Source organism: Chelmon rostratus, chromosome 20 (genome assembly GCF_017976325.1).
Source record: "Chelmon rostratus isolate fCheRos1 chromosome 20, fCheRos1.pri, whole genome shotgun sequence".
Classification (NCBI taxonomy): domain Eukaryota; kingdom Metazoa; phylum Chordata; class Actinopteri; order Chaetodontiformes; family Chaetodontidae; genus Chelmon; species Chelmon rostratus.
In genome coordinates this window covers 23137066-23154075 of record NC_055677.1, presented here as the reverse complement: position 1 = coordinate 23154075, position 17010 = coordinate 23137066, and positions in this window count along the sequence as shown.

Sequence of the window (17010 nt, the reverse complement as noted above, 5' to 3'; positions counted from 1 at the left end):
ACAGATTATAATTACAGAACTGTAGACAATACACTTTATAGAATTGCTATTTTAAAGGTCATGTGCATGAAATGCTGCAGAAATGCAAAGATCTCATACACTGTCTTGTATTTCAAACAGAATTGGCTTCATTTAGATCGTTTCCGTCTTGCAGGATCTACCTCAACTGGTAATCCTGATGAAGATCCCGTGAGACTGAATGTTCATCTACATAAATGAAGCCAAGTTTGTTTGCAATACAAGATGGAGCAGGAGCTTTCCATCTGCGTATTTGTTTTGCAAAAGTTTGACATAGAAACAATGTCAAAATCACATCAATAGCATTCTTTGAGTAAAATTTCAAAGAAGCTTGATATTAAAATAATGTCAAAATAACATCAATATCATTATTTGAGTGAAACTTCAAAGAAGCTTGATGTTGAAGTAATGTCAATATAACATAAATAAAATCAGTTTTTGACATTTATCAAATTGATGTCAAAGGACTGATGTCATGTTGATTTACGTTTTTGACCAAATTATGATGACAATTTGATATCAGTGTTTGATGTCATATTGATGTTGAATTGACATCAGATGCCCAATTAGTCAGGCAGAATGAGCAACAACAGGTTTTAAGCAGAGGGAGCCAGGGTCAACTAACTGCTGATATTCTATGATCCGGCGCTGAGTAGTGGTCTGCTGTCGTCTTTTATGGAAGACTGAATGAATACTGGCTGGAGGACAACTCCTTGCTGCCGCTGGAGAGAGTTGGGTTGATTGTAGATCAGCTGCACCTGCCCATAACTTGCTCATGTGCCTCACTCACCAGCACCTGCGAAGAAAAGAAAGAAAGAGAAAGAGTACTGTCCTTCACAGGCTTAGTTTGAGAAACGTGAAACGTAGGATGGATTTTCATGGAAGAGTGCAGTTTTAAACGGACAGCACTAGAATTAACAATCTTCTGTATCTCAAAAGGGCCAATGTACCGGGGAGCCAATTTCTTTGATTCGACTTTCAAGGGAAGATCTTTTGCTTTAAGCCAAACCTTCTGTCCAGGGCTGTAAGTAGGTGGTGAAGAACTGTGACGGTTCGCCTGATGTTCCATCCTTTGACCAGAATGGATGAGAGCTGCCCAGGCCTTCTTCCAGGTCCTTCAACAGCTCAGCATGAAGGCCTGTGCCGATGGGACTGCAATTTCTAGTTCCTGGGAGGGAAACAGTGGTGGCTGGTAGCCTAAGGAGAATTGAAAGGGGGAGAGACCAGAGGATGCATTAGTCAGAGAAATATGAGCATACTCAACCCAAGGGAGTTTCTCTGAGGTGAAGTTTTCTAAAGACTGGTTGGTACGTTCAGTCTGGCCATTGGATTGTGGGCGGAAGCCTGAAGTCAGGCAAACCGTGGCTCCAAGGGAGGTACCGAAGGCTTTCCAGACATCAGGTGTGAATTGAGGCCCACAATCAGACACAATATCAGATTCCATGGAGACGAAGTACATGGTTTGCGAGCAGGTCTGCAGTTTCCTTATCAGAGGGGAGCTTGGGGAGAGCAACAAAGTGCACAGCCTTAGAGAAACGACCAACTATGGTGAGTATGGTTGAGTTACCGTGGGATACTGGTAAACCAGTCACGAAATCCACTGCAATGTGGGACCAAGGCCATTGAGGTATTGGCAGTGGCAGTAGGAGACCAGAACTTGGCTGGTTAGATGTTTTGTTGCATGCAGAGATGGAGCAGGCTGCTACAAACTCTCTGACGTCCTTTTCCATAGTGGCCCACCAAAACCTCTGGCAAAGGACATCCAAGGTGCGAGAAATGCCAGGATGACAGGTTAACCGGGAGGAGTGAGCCCACTGAAGCACCTGAGGATGTACAGAATCTGGGACAAACAGTATATTGGGAGGACCGTTACTTGGGTCAGGTTGCTGGATCTGGGCACGTCGTACTTGGTTCTCCACATCCCAAGTAAGAGTGGCAACGAGGCATGCCTCAGAATGTTCATCACCTGCAAACCGGCGAGACAGAGCATCTGGTTTGATATTATAGGAACCTGGACGATAAGGTGAGGAAGAACCAGAATCTACCAAAGAACAACATCCATCAGGCTTGTCTGGAAGTCTTTTTGCTGAGCATACATATTCAAGGTTTTTATGATCTGTCCAAACTATGAAGGGTTGCTCTGCTCCCTCTAACCAATGGCGCCATTCTTCTAGGGCCATTTTAACGGCCAGGAGTTCTCTTTTGCCAACATCATAATTCCGTTCTGCAGGGGTCAATCGATGGGAGAAAAAGGCACAGGGGTGTAATTTGTTGTCTGCTGGTGAATGTTGGGAGAGGACTGCCCCCACCCCTGTATCAGAGGCATCTACCTCAACAATAAACTGGAAACTGGGGTTGGGTTGGATCAGGATGGGAGCTGTTGTGAATCATTCCTTTAAGGCCTGAAAGGCCTGGTCGGCCTCAGGAGTCCATGCAAATGGCCTAGAGGTGGAAGATAGATAGATACTGTATACTTTATTTATCCCAAGCTGGGAAATTGCAGTGCAGCAGCAGCATTACACACAGTGAAATAAGACTATAAAGAACAAACTTCTCCTGTGGGAGAAGGTGCTCCGCTGTCTGTCCACTGTGTGATGGAGAGGGTGCTGATCATTGTCCATGATGGATAACCGTTTATTCAGCGTCCTCCTCTCCACCACAGTCTGAAAAGACTCAAGTCTGAGTCCGAATACAGAGCCAGCCTTCTTGATGATCTTATCAAGTCTGTTGCTGCTGCCCCAACTTGCAACGGCAAAGAAGATGGCGCTGGCAACCACAGACTGGTAGAAGGTCTCCAACATTTTGCTGCACACGTTGAAGGATCTCAGTTTCCTCAGGAAGTAGAGTCTGCTCATCCCCTTCTTGTACACAGTCTCTGTGTTGGATTTCCAGTCCAGTCTGTTGTTGATCACCACTCCAAGGTATTTGTAGTCCTCCACCTCCTCCATGACCTCCCCTCTGATCCATTGACCTGCCAAGGGGGGGCAGTGGTGTCATATGCATCAATGGCGTTGGCATAAAGAAGATCCAGCGTTTTATTTTCTCTGGTGGGGCAGTCGATGTACTGATGAAAGTTATTTAAGGTGTTGTTCAGTGAGGCATGATTAAAATCACCTGTAATAACCATGAATGCATTCGGGTGTTCAGTCAGTAGTTTAGTGGCAGTGGAGCTGATGACTTCACAGGCTACCGCTGCATCAGCTGACGGGGGGATGTAAACAGCGATAACAATGGTGGACGTGAACTCCCTCAGTAATTAATACGGGCGCATTCCCACAGCCAGCAGTTCAATGTCAGGGGTGCAGAGACGTTCCTTCACGTTAACATGTCCAGGGTTGCACCACCTCTCACTTACATAAAGTGCAAGTCCGCCACCCTTTTTCTTCAGACTTTTGGAAAAGTCTCTGTCTCCCTGAACCAAACTGTATCTTGGGACCTCAACGCTGCTGTCTGGGATGTGCGAGTGCAGCCATGTTTCACGAAAGCAAAATAAGCTACACCCCTCTGGGTCTTCACCAGCGCTGCCAGCTTGTCCGTTTTATTCCCCAAAGACCTCACGTTTGCCGTTACAATCGCTGGGACCGCTGGTTTGTGTCTTCTCTTTTTTTCCCTCTTCTTCGCCCCGGCTTCTCCTCCGTAACTCCTGCGGGACCGCAGGTCTGTCTCCGGGCAGCAGCACAGGTTTACACAGCGCAATCAGCTGTTCACCCATGTAAACAATGCTCCCACTCCTGCCGTTGGCAAAGTTCCCAGTTACAAAAAGTAGGGAAAGTAGAAGAAAAATGCGGAGAAGGGTAGCAAAATTATGCCCAGCCATTGTCACAACGCTAATGAACAGGTTGTGATTGATCAGGAAAACAGAAAAAAGGCCAAACTGACAAATAAACGAAACTTTAAAAAACACGACGGTAGCTGCTGCTACAGGCCGCCACCTGGGACGCCGCCAAAGCGTTGCCGTGAGTGGAGCAGCAACTCTACTGAAGTCACAAATTAACCTACGATAAAAGTTGGCAAACCCAAGAAAACGTTGGAGCTGTTTCCTATTCTCAGGTTGGGGCCACTGTTTTACTGCCGTCGGTTTCTGGGGGTCCATCCGGATTTCTCCATGGGAGATAATGTAGCCTAGGAAAGAGACGGTGTTAGCATGAAACTCACATTTTTCTGCTTTAACAAATAGACGGTTCTTCAATAACCGCTCAAGGACTTGTCGGACATGCAGGATGTGTTCTTCGTGGTTCCTAGAATAGATGAGAATATCATCCAAGTAGACAAATACAAAACGGTTGATCATATCTCTTAATATGTCATTGATTAGGTTCTGGAAAACCGCTGGTGCATTCGTTAAACCAAAAGGCATTACCAAATACTCGAAGTGTCCGAGTGGGATGTTGAAGGCTGTCTTCAACTCATCTCCTTGCAGGATGCGGATCAGGTGGTACGCGTTCCTGAGATCCAGTTTGGTGAAGACAGTAGCTCCATGGAGGAAGGTGAAAGTGGAGTTTATCAGTGGCAAAGGATAAGTATTCTTGACAGTTATATCATTCATACCTCGAAAATCTATACAGGGCCGCAGTGTCTTATCTTTTTTGTCAACAAAGAAGAATCCAGCCCCAACAGGAGAGGAGGAGGGCCGAATAATACCAGCGGCGAGGGATTCATGAATGTATGTCTCCATAGCGGCTTGCTCAGGTTTAGACAGGTTATAAAGATGGCTGCTAGGAAGAGTTACTCCAGGTAGCAACTTAGTAGCACAGTCATATGGCCTGTGGGGAGGCAGAGAAAGCACTTCTTCCATACTAAACACTGAACTTAAATCATGATACTGACGGGACACTTTAGTCAGGTCGATGGGCTTAGGTGGGGACTTTGTGGTCTCAGAAGCCGGAGTCAAGGCGGAACAAAGACAGTTGGCTAGGCAATGGGCGCTCCAGGATCTCACTTTCTCCTCACACCGGTGATTAGGGTTGTGTTTTCTCAACCATGGGTAGCCTTACACCACTGGGGAACACGACTGATCAAATAGGTGGAAGGTGAGGGTTTCTTGATGGTCGCCAGCCATCATAAGGGTCACCGGAACAGTCTTACGATTGACATGAGCTAATGATAGTCCATTCAGGGCATGGGCCTCCAGATGTGCAGAGCTACAGTTGGGATTTGTAACTGTAAAGCTAGTTGGCTATCAATAAAGTTTTCCTCAGCCCCGGAGTCAATTAGGACAGAAACTGGAAATGACTGAGTCTGGCAGCACAGTGAGTCAGCCAACTGCAATCTCTGGGGGAAGGTTGTGAAGGTTCGGCTCACTCGTATCCCCCCTGTCAAGGGTGAGCCAACCCTTTTGCTGGCCACTTAGGACAATGAGAAATATAATGACCAGAGCCTCCACAGTATATACAGACGTTGGCGTTGAGTTAATTGGGCCCTGCCGATCTGCATTGGTTCTGGATCCAATTCGGATGTTTGGGTCACCAAAGGATTAATAGAGACTGGACAGGATGGCTGAGTTTAGGTGGGACCGGTTCGCTGGTTCCGCTCTCGACGTCTCTCTTGCAGCCGGTTATTGACGGATATTTGGGTCATATACCTGTACTCTGATAAGTTTGATTACACACATTTATTCTGCCAATAGTTAGATTACATGCATATGCTTATATTAATGATAGTTGGATCCTGATATGTTGATCTTATTCATATTTTCTGCTGATGGATTGTGTGACTGAATAATTACGTTAAGTTTTTCCTTTATTATTCATACAAGTGATTTAGATGAGGAGTGATTCTTTGTGTGCAAAATATATCTAAGAACAGGAGTTTTTGAGATAGAGACCTGGCATGGGAGACATCTTGGGGCCCTCGACTTAAGATAAAACAGGTTGGCCTCAGGGATAAGGGTGTCTCTAGATTTGTCCTTGCAAACAGGTTGCTGGGCCAGTGACGTTGGATTCTCGAAGATGACCAAGCAGAGGAGAGAGACCGCCCGAAGCCAATGAGAAGGAGCCAACAACTGTTTCAGCATTTCCTCATGTTCTGTCTATAAAATGGGTCAGGGAGAGGTAGTGTGTCAGACTTTGTGAACTGACCCAACTCTGTTGTGGATCAGGGAAAGGTTACGTCGAGACCCAGAGCTCTGTAACCTTGCACATTCTACTGATGTTAAAATAAAACAGATTTTTTGGGACTCAACAGCTTCTCCTATTGTTTCATTAAAAGAATCCAGAGGAGCAGAGATTTTTAAGACATGTCGTTGACATTATCTAGACCAGGGGTCTGCAACCTTTACCACTCAAAGAGCCATTTGGACCCATTTCCCACAGTAAAGAAAACACTGGGGGCCACAAAACCCTTTTGATATGTCAAATAAAATAATGCTGCATATAACGTTTTTTTGCCTTTATACTATGTACAAACGACAATGTGCTGCGTTTATGAAATCACTGAACGACTGCAGAGAAAACAAAATCATATTTCTGCGTGCAACAACAACATTTTGAAGTCCGACAAAAAGACGTTGGGTTGAAGGTTCTTTCAAGTAAAATTCTCAATGTTTTTTGGAGTCCTTCTAGCATTTATGAAAAAAACACCGAACTCAAATTCTCCACTGGCAGCAAGGTAAAAATGCATCCACTCTCTGTGTGCCGTCATCCTTTTACTGGCGCACGCAGTCAGCTGTCAACCTGAATAATAAAAGAACTATTTCACTGAACAATGAAAAAATATGAATATATGCTAAATAATAGGCAATTAAAATATCAAATCATCAAATCAAAATATTAATCATAAGAGCATAAGATGAACAGATCTCAGATTGTTTTTTCCAAACTGCTGTTCCCCAATCTCTTGCTGAACCCTTCAATAGGCTAACTAAATAAGCTATATTAGCCTTATCGGTATCATATGATAACGGTTGCAGATCAAATACTAGGGACACTTGGGTGAGAAAAGCTTGACATGAGCCTAAATCACCGGCATAACGTTCCGGCACAGGTACAAAGGTTCACGCATTACCTGAAGAGAAGAAGGATTAATTGGGCTAGCAGCTGGGCTAGGAGCTGGGACGGCAGCTTGAGGATTGCTAGGAGAAGCAGCCATCTGCGCAGTTAAGGCTGTGACTTTGCCTGTAAGCTGCGAAACTTGATTAATCAGAACATTGTTACTTTCAACTAGAGCTTTTAATAATTCATCGTGTTGACCAAGCAAAACCCCATGGCTAGCCATGGCCTGCTGAAAAGTGGATTCAGGAGACGCTTGATCAGTGCCGGTCGCATTGTCCGCTGAACTCATCATGGCCGGATCGTACTGTTACGAATCTGGTTCAGAGGTTCAAGCGCAGACAACGACACGGCAGACAGAGCGTACAACAAAAGTTATTTGTTTTACAATAAATGAGTCTTCCAGGTACAGAAAGATTAAGTCTGGGGTGTGCTGGGAAACTACAATTCTTTGGTGCCCTCTAGAGGACAGACAGAAACTAATGCAAGGTAAAAATACTAACCTGACTACCTAACATAACTTTCAACAATACAAAAGACTATACTAACCTGGGTTTCTTTAAATAACCAAAGCACTATATCGGGTCAAGAGACTGGGGCTTACTGAGCTAGTGAGAATTCAAGTTGGTGGGTGGTGAGGCAGCATGGCAGGTCTGAGAGTTGGTGGGGAGTATGTCCGGGCAGGTGCAGCAGAAGGATGGAGATGGAAGCCAAGGGTCTTTTCCAGGAGAGGTGAGCAGCTGGGATGATGCAGGTTCAGAGTGGCAACAGGCAGCGGAGAGTGTCGAAGTTGAGCAGAGCAGAGATAAACAATTAGTCAGGCAGAATGAGCAACAACAGGTTTTAAGCAGAGGGAGCCAGAGTCAACTAACTGCTGATATTCTACGATCCGGCGCTGTAGTGGTCTGCTGTCGTCTTTTATGGGAGACTGAATGAATACTGGCTGGAGGACAACTCCTTACTGCCGCTGGAGAGAGTTGTTATGATTGTAGATCAGCTGCACCTGCCCTTAACTTGCTCATGTGCCTCACTCACCAGCACCTGTGAAGAAAAGAAAGAAAAGAGGGGAGAGGAACTGCCACAAGGCGGAGCCAGAGGGCATGACATAATAATGCAGACTACCTAAGCAGAAACACCCTCTCTGAACCCCCCATGATAAAAACTATACTTACCTCTGGTGAACAACAAAACACAAGACAGGGAAATCACCATCCAAATCAAAAAACAAACTTACCTGTATATCATAAAGCTAGACAAGGGGCAAAATTAATAGATTGGAGCCGCCAAGGCACTAAACCCATCTGGTTTATAGGGGACTCAAATCTAAATTGCATCCCGGCCTATGACAATCAACAGATACAAATAGATAGTTACCCTGGAGCATCGACATATCATCTCTGGAATCTCCTGGAGGAGACTCCCCCACTCACCCACACATAATCAGGACCCTCACAAATCTACAAATAAACAACTAAGGATGTTGTTTAGCACAAATGATGTTCCCTAACTGGTAATTTTATTTCCCTAATTAACCACTCTCCTCTTCTCCCACAGGAGCAGAAAAATAATCTGGCAGCAATTAATCATTGCATCTCTCTCCATCACCCTTTCCTCAGTCCAATCCCAGAGAACAGGTTTGCTACAGGTCCGGATAATATCTACTGGACCGTGACCACAGCTGAAACCATATTTAAACACTGGTGCTCAGAATTACAGATAAATTTTTAGATCCACCTGAGCCAACACAGGCACTTGGAAGAGAGAACAATCCTTCCTGCTCTTCCAAGGAGCCGCTCGTTTTACTGCCGTGTCCTTTTCCGGTCAGCTTGCGGCCACTTGCACAGAGCCGGACCGCCGCCACTGCCTCAGAACTCACCTGAGAGTCAGAATCAAATATTCTAAATTTATCGACACTATTCCAGCCTAACCAAACTCAGATTAATCTGTTAGAGAGGGACCTTACCTTCATCCCAACTCCACGCTTTTTTGACACGGAGGAACTGCGCAGAGATTTATACCAGTATCACAGAAAAATAAAATTACTGATGACTACTTTCAAAACGCCAAAACCGTTAGAACGCCATTTGGGCCCTCTCTCTACCATCTCTCTCTAACCGTTAATCTTACAGAGTAACGCCGTATTGTTCTCTATAGACATAGATAGTTTATACACAAATATAGACACTCGTGGGGGACTACAGACAATTCCCACTATTTTTAACAGGTATCCATACAAAAGCAGACCAGATGAGGAGATATTACAATTATTGGAAATCTGTCTGACTTACAATGATTTTACCTTTGGCAAGCAGCATACAGGTCCAGGGAACAGCAATGGGGCATAGATATGCCCCCTCCTACGCCAATGTTTGTATCAATCAATCAATCAAACTTTATTTATATAGCACTTTTCATCCATTTAAAATGCAACACAAAGTGCTTCACAAAATAAAAGAATACAACAACAGAAAGAATAAAAGCATAGTATGACAGACAATATCCCACTCCCAGATACATACACACATGCGCTCACACACACACACACACACACACACACATACACATACAAACACACGGTGCTGAGACATGGCAGGGCACTGAGGAACCATGTGAGGAAACACCTATGGGAGCCATCCACACCGAGAAGGGCCACAGCCTACAGCCACCGGGAGCACCGCCACAGAGACCACCCCGACACCAATGGACAGGGGCAGACTCCACACTTAATGCAGAGCCGCCCCAGTCCCTCGGGCCCAGGAGGCCTCCAAGGCAACGCCCCCCGTGGGCAGACCGGGCATACATCCCAGTGTGGAGGCCCCCTGTTGGTCTAACTCATAAACACATTGGGATTATACCACATCCCCCTTACTGAAAGTTGAAGAGAAAAATGATTACTCTTAAACTTACTGTCAACATGAAATCATTATAACCAACATATTCCTTAAACCTATGGACTTTTCTTTTCTTTTACTCTACTGAATAAAAGTTGAAACATTTTATAACAGTGTGGTCTGTCTACTGCTCAAACAAACATTAAACATTCAGCCACATAACTGTCATAACATAAACAGCATGTTTTACATCAAACACACTCTTTTTTTCTCACATGTCATTTGTTTTCTTTTTTCCCAGTACTCTTTTCACAGGTCAAGTCTGTCTGGTTTCTTTATTTCTCTGCCAGACCTGGTTCTTGTGATGTGAGGTGAGCTCACAGTCAGTTTGACTGTTGAAGGATTCTCTTCACCTCTGTCAGCCTTGAGTGGCTGCTGCTCACACTCTGACCTCAGCTCTGGCATAGGAATCAGGTGGGAACGGTTCCGCTGCAGTGTCCCCTGTGGTCCCGTGGCCAGGTAAGATCATGGGGTACTGTGTGCGGATGTTACAATACCTGGCTCAGCCGTGTCGGAGATCCAGACGTCGTCTCCTGGTGACAGCTTACCCAGGTCTCGTGCTCAGTGTCTGCTGTTGTAGTGTTGCGCGTCTGCCCGCCTCTTATCCCTCTCCTTCTGCTGAAGATCGCGAAGGTCTGGAGGTGCCGGCTGCAACCTCTCTGGCAGGATGGGCAGAGTGGTGCGCAGGCGCCGTCCCATGAGCAGTTCGGCAGGGCTGTAGCCGTTGCTCAGGGGCGTTGGTCTGTAGGTCAACAGAGCGCAGTAGGGATCACAGGCTTTCTTAAGCAGGTTCTTGACTGTTTGAACAGCACGTTCGGCCTCGCCGTTGCTCTGGGGATATTTGGGGCTGCTTGTTACATGTTCAAAACAATAGTCACTGGCAAAGGCTTTCATCTCATGCCCAGAGAATTGTGGCCCACTATTGAGAGTCTCAGGAATGTTGTGACGTGCAAACATGGATTTGAGATGAACTATGACATTTGCAGATCTTGTGGGGCTGAGCTGGGCAATCTCAACATAACGAGAGAAATAATCAACTACTAAAAGGTAGGTTTTGTCATTCAGCATGAAAAGGTCTGCACCTAGTTTTTGCCATGGCCTATCAGGTAGTTTGGTTGTCATAAAGGGCTCTCTTGGATTGGCCCTCTGCTTGATGCATTCTCTGCATTTGAGTACCAGCTCTCTGATCTGGTTGCTCAGCCCAGGCCACCATACAGCTTGGGTAGCCCTCTCCCTACACTTCACTGCACCTTGGTGCCCCTCGTGTATTTTATCTAACACAGCGTCTCTCATTGCCCCTGTAGCTGGTTCCTGTCTGGCCAGCCGTCCACGCAGTACCTCATGACCCGTGTGCTCAGGCACTGTCTTCCTGTAGCTGTTCCCGCAGCTCCGTCAATTATCTGTCGCTGGTCGGGAGGTTCTCCAGCATCGAGTCGACGTAGATGTTGGTTTTCTCCATCAGGTTGTTGTCACTTCTGGTCACTGCATTTGTCAGTGGGGCACATGAGAGTGTGTCAGCTGAGGTGAGGCTTTTCCCAGGTGTGTGGAAGATTGTGTATGAGTACCTCATTAGGTGCATTCGGAACCTCTGTATCCGTGGTGGCAATGCATCCAAAGCCTGGCCTCCAAGCAGGCTCACTAGAGGTTTGTGGTCAGTTTCAAACTCAAAGTGCAGTCCCAGAATGAAATCACTGAACCTCTCGCAGGCCCGTGTCAGTGCCAGCGCTTCTTTCTCCAGCTTTCAGTGTCAGTGTGTTCCAGCGACCTGGAAGCGTACGCGACAGGTAGCCACACCTCTGCCTTCTTCTGTAGCAGTACAGCTCCCAGCCCATAAGATGAGGCATCAGCTGATACCTTGAGTGGGCTGTTTGGGTTGTACAGCTGGAGGACTGGTGCAGAGGAGAGTTCGTGGTTGAGACTGCGGAATGCACGTTGTTGTTCTTCTTTGAGAGGAGGGCTCTCAGCGGTTTGTCTTTCTCAGACAGGTTGGGGATGAACTCCCTGAGCTGGTTTACCATTCCAAGAAAGCTACGAAGCCCGCTGATATTCGATGGCTCTCTCATGTCTTGGATGGCTTTTGTTTTGTCTGGGTCCGGTTTCACCCCCTCTGCTGAGATGATGTGCCCTAGGAACTTTACCTCTTGTCTCCCGAACTCGCACTTGGCCATGTTCAGCCTCACACCTGCCTTCTCTGCCCGCTCCAGAACTGCATGCACTCTGGTGTCGTGCTGCTTCTTCATGTCCCCCCTGGGGTGAGGATGTCGTCAACGTGGCAGACAACGCCTTGCAGGCCTGCCGTGACCTCCGTTGTCATCCTGTTCTGGAAGTGCTCTGGTGCAAAGCTGATTCCGAAGGGAAGCCTGTTGAAGTGGTACCGCCCAAATGGCGTGATGAAGGTAGTTTACAGAGCTGATTCTTTTGAGAGTGGTATTTGCCAAAAGCCCATGTTCGTATTGAGCTTGGAGAAGCACTGGGCCCCTGTCAGCATGCCTAGGATGTGTTCAACAGATGGCAAGATGAACTTTTCCCTGCACACTGACTCGTTTACGGGTGACATCTCCACACATATTCTCACCTCATTGTTTTTCTTAGGAGCCACCACCATGCCGCAACACCACTCGGTTGGCGCCTCGATGTGGCTGATGATGCCCAGACTCTCCATCCTCTCCAACTCCCGCTTCACCTTTCCCATGAGTGGCAGTGGCACTCGCTGTGGGACTTTGAGAGAGAAGGATTTGGCGTCTGGCTTGAGTTTGATCGTGCAGGGCTTCTGGGCCAGCCCCAGTCCGTCGCAGAGCTTATGGTAGGTCGCCCTCACTGTCTCTTGTTCTATCATGTCCATTCTAGCAACCAGTTTTAGTCTCACTGAAGCTGGCCTGCTCAGTAGACCAACATGCAGGTCTCTGACAATGTAGATCTTCTCTGTGATGCTCCTGTCTTTGTAGGTGAGTGTTTGAGTGTTTTGGTGACTGACCCCAGCATATTCAGTTTTGCACCACCAGGACCATACAGCTGCTTCAGGGCTGCTATTATCTCTTTGTCTCCCTGCATGACGCTTTTATACACCTGCTCTGGTATGGCTGTTACATCGGCGCCCGTATCTATTTTAAAAGTCACTGTACTGCCTTTTAAACCAATCTCAGCCACCCATGGCTCTTCACCAGAGGACACCTCACCTAAAAACAGTTCATCTGTGTCCTCGGTGAGCTCATTCACAGTGCTGGCGAGTCTGCATACTTTTCCGTAGTGCCCTCTTTTGCCGCAGCTGTGGCATTCAGCGACCCCAGAGCCCACCACCATCCCCCAACTGCTGCCAAATAGACGGAGAAAGCACCGTAAAGCACCGCTACAGGAACATCCGCAGCACCACTAACAGACTGAGGGACAGCTTCTCCCCCAGGCACATTTAATTTCATTGGTATATTTTATTGTTTACTGTTTATATACATTTTACTATATTTCAGCTGCTGTCGGTACATTTCACTGGCATATGTTATTCTGTTGGTACATTTCACTGTGTATATTTTATTCTGTTGGCACATTTTACTGGCATATTTTATTGTTTATTGTTTATTATATTTTATTGCCTTAGTATATTTTCATTCTGGTATATTTTTAATTGCATTTACGAATATTTTTATTATTTTATTGTAGTTAATTTTATTCTTTCAAATCTTTCTTATCTTTCTTATTATCTTGTTTCTAACATGGGGGTTGCAATGCAAATTTCATTGACATGTCATGCTCAATGACAATAAAGAATCTTGAATCTTGAAAATAAATAAATAATAAATAATGGTAATAAGATTTTAAGATCTAGTAGTGATAAAGTGCATAGCTAAGAACAAGTCATAAGAAATATTAGAAATAAAAATAACATAATAGAAGAATTAGAAGTTAAAAGAAATCAGTTAAAAGCCAAGCTAAAAAGGTGAGTGGTGAGTCTTGAGCCTCTATTTAAAAACATCCATAGTCCCCCAAACATCCATGTCTTTTTCTCGGACTTCAAAATGTTTTTGTTGCATGCAGAAATGTCATTTTGTTTCTCTGAAGTCGTTCAGTGATTTCATAAATGCAACACATTATCGTTTGTTTGTACATAATATAAAGGCAAAAAAACATTATATGCAGCATTATTTTATTTTACAAAAGGGTTTTGTGGCTCCAGGTGCTTTCTTTACTGTGGGAAACAGGTCCAAATGGCTCTTTGAGTGGCAAAGGTTGCTGACCCCTGGCCTAGGCAGTCTGGGCATGTTCGTCAATTAGCTGTCATTCATTGGAATCACTTCCACTCCTCCTCTCCTACACAGCAGATGCTTCTCCTGCTTGCTCCCCCCCCCCACTCTCTGCTTTGTCTATAAAATTGTTATAAGAACACCTCTGCATAACATTGTATCCTTATTAATCTTAAAGAAAACAAAAAAGAAAGAATTATAGATCAACTTATGACAAAGGATAACTTTATTAACATGATCAGCAACATACACTCAGGAGCAGAATATATAAAATACTTTAACCTACAAAACTAACAACAACGAATGAATAAAACAATTTGTGCTGATTTTTTTTTTTTATCAATATGAGGAAGTCAGGATTAATGGCTACAATGAGCACGTTTTGCAGTGCACAGCTTTTCGAAGCGGGGCTTGAAGCATGATACTGCAACTTGGTCTTCAGTGCAGCAACAGCGGAGAAGCCGGTCTCACAGAGTTATGATGTTGCAAAAGGAAGAAGAATGCACATAGCCTTTTGTCCTAAGAGTGGATACTGCTTCTCTACACTCAGCCAGAATTCACTCAGCGTCTGTGATGTGAACCTCAGTCTCAATGTGGAGTCAGACGTCATGTCAATGAACTGGTCCTCCTCTGCAGAGCTGAAACCAGTTGGAGCTGGTGCATTGAAAGGATCTCTCACCCAGTCATACTGGAAACTGTTTTCAGGGAAGTACTTTTTAAAGAATCCCATCAATGATGAAATATGCTGCTTGATATATGGAATCACTGAGGTGGCATCATAGTCAGTAGTGTCAACATATTCATGCAGGTTCTCAAATGAATCAGTACTTCCTTCATCAAGTCGCCTGCCCCACATTGCAAGCTTTCAGGTGAAAGAGCTGATCTTGTCTGTGACCTGAGGGAGGTGTTTATCTTTCCCTTGAAGCTGTAGATTTAGTTCATTTAGCTTTCCAAATATGTCACTCAGGTAGGCCAGTTTCGCCAGGAAGTTCTCATCACTAAATTTTTCTGCGACTTCACACTTGTGCTCATGCTCCATAAACATTCTTATCTGCTCTCTGAGCTCAAAAACTCAGGACAAGACTTTTCCTTGTGACAGCCACCTCGCTTCACTGTGAAACAGCACAGCTTGGTGTTCAGCTCCCATCTCCTCACAGATAGCAAAGACTCTTGTTTTTAGTGGCCTGGTCTTTATAAAATTAACCACACCTATAATGTCAGTCAAAACCTCATTTAATTCAGAGGTAAGGTGCCTTGAGGCCAGTGCTTCTCTGTGTATAACACAGTGTGTCCACTCAGCATTAGGTGAGACCTTTTTGATGAGTGCCTGAAGTCCTTTTCTCACCCCTGCCATGGTCTGTGCACCATCACTGCAAACACCAATGCAGTTCTCCCACTTCAGCCCATTCTCAGTCAGGAAGCTGTCCAGCATTTTGAATAGCTCTTCAGCTGTGACTCTGTCTCTGACATACTTACAAAAAAGTAGATCCTCACACAGGGAGTTTGTCATGTCAAAACGTACATAGGCAATAAACAAACAGTCTTAGTTGCTGTCAGTTGCTTCATCCAATTGTAATGCAAAACGTTTGTCTTTGAGTTTATCTACCAGCTGTTCTTGAAGATCGTAAGCAATGTCATTTATACGTCTGGCAATAGTATCATTGGGCAGAGGGATAGTTTTTATTTTTGCAGCACTTGCATCATCCAGCATGACAGAGACCATGTCTAATGCTGCAGGCAGTACCAGCTCCTCTGCTATAGTGTGGGGTATCTTGCACTGAGCAATTTGGTACACCACTTTATATGATGCTAACAGCGCTCGCTGGTTTACCGAAGTAGCATTCACAAACCGGCACGTTTTCGCTGAAAAAACTCAAGAGGTTTATCAGCATGATTAGGATGTAACGTCTTTAAGTGATAATTTATTTGGCTTCATGCTGTCCGCTGCCAACGTTTTTAGACACAGAAGACACACCGGTCTTTCCTCGTCTCCCACCGTCGTCACAGTGAAGCCAAGCGCTAAATACGCTTCGTCATATCGCCTCGCCTTAGCTTTATGGTGACATTCATGTCTCTCATTATCTCCGTCTCTCTCCGCCTTTCTTTTCATCCCTGTTAAAAATTTTTCCATGGTGTCTCTCTCTGTTCCCTGCACTTCGTACCTCCCGCTCTGATCTGTGTGTGCGCATGTCCGTGAAAAACAAAAACCAACCGTACACAATAGAGCTAATACTCCTTGCGCACACTCTGACAATGAGCGCGCCACTGCCACCTACTATAGTGGATGTGCAATTACACTTTATTCTTGTACAAAAAAGCATGTTACCCGAGGTCACACGCGCCCCCCCTGGCATCGCCCCACTATTTGAGAAGCACTGAATTAATGAAAGAAACAGAAGGCTGCCACCACATTTTTTTTTTATTTCTTGGTACTATACAGTTGTGACCTCCGAACAGCACAGGCCTTTACGCTGCATCTGTGACTGGAGATCAGGAACAGGTACAATGTGGCAAAATCTGTGAGCTGCACAGACTGTGAGCAACTGACTGGACTGATGAGACAATTGCACAGCTTGAAAAGAAGATTGAAATGCTGCATCAAATAGCAGATTTATACATGTTGCTGAAAATGAATAGACTTCTATACACAGGATTACTTCAGCTGTGGAGCATCCTTGCACAGATTTGGCTGACACACTGCCCTGGATATGTCCTAAAGCTGCTGCATCAGCTGTTGAGGCTCCCAAACTAGTATCTCCTAATTAATGACACTTCTTACTGGCACAGCACTAATTCCAGTCTGCAAAGGCAATTCCAGCAAGAAATTAAGTAAGAGGGCACCAATGTGCACTCCACTGCTTGAATTCTCACTGCAAAACA